This window comes from Sciurus carolinensis, chromosome 8 (genome assembly GCF_902686445.1).
Source record: "Sciurus carolinensis chromosome 8, mSciCar1.2, whole genome shotgun sequence".
Lineage (NCBI taxonomy): Eukaryota > Metazoa > Chordata > Mammalia > Rodentia > Sciuridae > Sciurus > Sciurus carolinensis.
Window position 1 is genome coordinate 66,664,871 of NC_062220.1, and position 3,114 is coordinate 66,667,984.

Genomic DNA, 3,114 nt, shown 5'->3' on the forward strand with positions numbered 1-3,114 from the left:
CCCTGACAACTGAGTCCCAGACACCCACACTCTGTTCACAGCCTCCACCCAAACTCTTGCTCTGACTCACTCCTTTTCCTCACCTGCCTCTGATTTCCTGAGTCCTGAGCCCAGTCACCTGTTATTTATAGCTTCACTTCCTCCTGCACATTTGAAGACCTCTCCAGCTCTGAGCTTGCCTCTGCTCCTTAGTTCGGATTGACAGTCTCACTCTTGACGTGCCCTACTCCATTTCCCCAGCCTCATCTTGCTCCTGGAGCTCCACCCCCGGTCGGGACTCTCTTATCGGCAACCCCTGGATCCTCAGATCAGATCGGGAGATATGTGCACACACACACAGAGAAGCAAATTGGAACGAGAACCATACTCCAATGTGGTAGAAAAGAGGAACTGTAGCCAATTTTGTAAGCAGTGGATATTCTTGTCTCCATCCAGCTCCTTGGCTGCGGAACCAGGCAGCTCTGCGGTGAGAGTTTGACTCCAGGGCTTTCTGCTCTCTCATGTAGGTCAGGACAACGAAACACGGCTGCACTTGTTTTTTCATGAGGGAGACAATGGGCAGCCCTGGTTTGGGGCAGTGCCTGTTGATGGCCCCTTGACCTGATGCATTGCACAGGGATTTTAGAGGCAGCCCTCAGCCGATAAGGCACACAGGGCTGGGGTGACGTGTGGGTTCTTGGTTTGGCCCTGCTTTGAAGAATGAGGGTGGACAAGCAGGAAGGAGGGGTCACTTGTGTTCCAGACACGAGGGCCTTCACAACACATAGGATGCAGTGATGAAAGTTACCTAGAGCTGTCTAGAGCCAGCTCTTCCAAGACGGGCGAGATGGCCACATCCTTGCTGCTCACCCCCGCCTCCATCCATCGGCTGAGGATCCCAGGGAGGCACCAGCGCAGGGCAGGGAAGGAGACCTGCCAGAGCTGTGCTCAGCCACGAGGTGTCAGGGCTCTCGGTTGCTGCTCTGCTGCCAGTACCTCCCTGTGTGGGGGTGACCGCACACGTCAGCTTTACCAGAGTCCCTCATGCAGGCTGTGGGAGAGGAGAGGGGCCCAAAGCTCAGGTCAGCCATTTTCCTTCTGAGGTCCTTTTACCCCAGAGGACCTGGTAGAGGCTGATTCACTTGTCTGCTTTTGCCATCCCTCTTTCCAGGCCTTTCTCTTAGGATCCACCAGGGGTTGAGGTTCTTATTATCTCCACAGACAAAACCTACCAAACATTTATTCCTTCTATTTCCTTTCATAGTAAAATGGGGTGGTTCAGCTCAAGTGCCTCATGGCCCATTAGCGAGATCCCTGAGCTGAGAACACCCAAGAGCCTGGCCCCCCAAGGGTGAGGTGCACCCTGACCCCAGAAATACCTTCCCTTATATCCTGAGGACCAAACCTTCCCACCCTACCTGCTCAAGGACAGACAGAGGGACACAGCAAATGACTGAACGAAAGAAAAACTGAACAGACCCAGATTTAATTCCTGGTTCTGTGGGCTCTTTCCCTTACCCCTGCTGCCCACCCCCCACTCTTTCTGTTACCTTTCTGTCCAGTGATCATGGGAGTAGGAATGAGAGAACGGATGCGGGGTGATGGGACACCCTTCTATTGAGGAAGGCTGGTGTGCTCTTGAGGTAGGTAGGCCGCCTGGATGGCACCACCATTAGGGATGGAGTGGCTGAGAGTGGAGTGGTTTGGAATGGAGACTCCAGAGCCACATCCCTGGGTTTGCATCCTGGCTCTATCAATGGCCTAGATCAAGCGTGGACTACAGCGACTGGCTGGCAGAAAGCACCGGATCGGGCTCGCTCTGGTTTTTGTAGAGTGATGGCTTAGTATCTGCCTTTGTCACTAGATGACAGGTAGGGGGCAAGTCTGATGTGTATGAATCCCCAGCTACTTCCCAAAAGGATTTAAAGTGACGCAACAATGACAGGAACTGGAAAACTCATCCACCAGCCCCCTGTCTGCAGTTCCTTTGTAAGGGATAAACTTTTTCAGCTTAAAGGGAAAACTGCCCTTTCTCTGTGTGCTGACACCTGTGGTGTAATGGAAAGGAGCCACACGCAGGGAGGCCGGGTGGCAGTTTGGGTAACACTGTGCGGTTCAGTGACCCTTTTGGACTGTAAGTACTGTCTGGAGCACCTTCCCTGTGCTAGACCTTCACGGAGATGGTCCCCTTCAGTCCTCGCCGTCAGTTCTGCAACACAGATTCAGTTATTCCCACTTTTTGTATGAGGAAGAAGGATGAGGGGTGTTAAGCAACCTGCCTACGGTCATGAAGCCCGTGCTCGGGGCAGCAGGGCTCACGGCTAGACCCTCTTCCTGCTCTGCTGCCACCCACCTATGACTGGGCAAACCAGGGAGCACCTTCTCCAGACCACCGGAGCCTTGGGTTTTGCAGGAGAAAACTTAAAGTAAGTGGGACCTTCTGCGTCTTCACATCTGGATGAGGAAGGACAGGCCCCTTGCTGGGATAAGGAACCAGACGTCAAGCCATCTAAGCATGTGGAGTTCATATCAACTTTTAACAAGCAGCAGAGACTGTAAACAATGAACCTGACCTTAATTCCAACACGAAGTGATTATGTTTGACAAAGAAATGTAAACACAGCTCCAATTGATTCATGTGCTCACAATTGGTGTTTCGTTTGCCATTGTCTTCTCTATAATAGTCTCCATATGGGATCTAGGGCCTGGGCAGCTACTGGACGCTCTGCCACTGGTTGAGCTCAGGGCCAACCTTCCTGCATGTTAATTGTTGACACTGGGTTACACACATGAACAAAGCATACGTGAACCTGCCTTCACGGTGCTCGCAGTCTGATAGGCTGAAGACAGGTTAAGTCTCGAAGAAACTCATCGTGAAAATGTGAGGCAAGAACCAGAAATGAAGGGAAGGAGGGAGCTCAGAGGGAGAGGGATCAGGAGGGGTAGTCAAGGAAGGCCTGCCTGAGAAAGGACCTGCAAGTTGAAAAGAGCCAGTCATAGGAAGTGAGTGGGGGCCGGGAAATTCAGAGGGGGTAAATAGTACTGTGCAAAGGCACTGGGGCAGGAAGAGCTTGGTGTTCTGGGGTCATATGGGCCAGTGTGGCTAGAGGGAGAGGTGGGGGGGGGGGCGAGTTG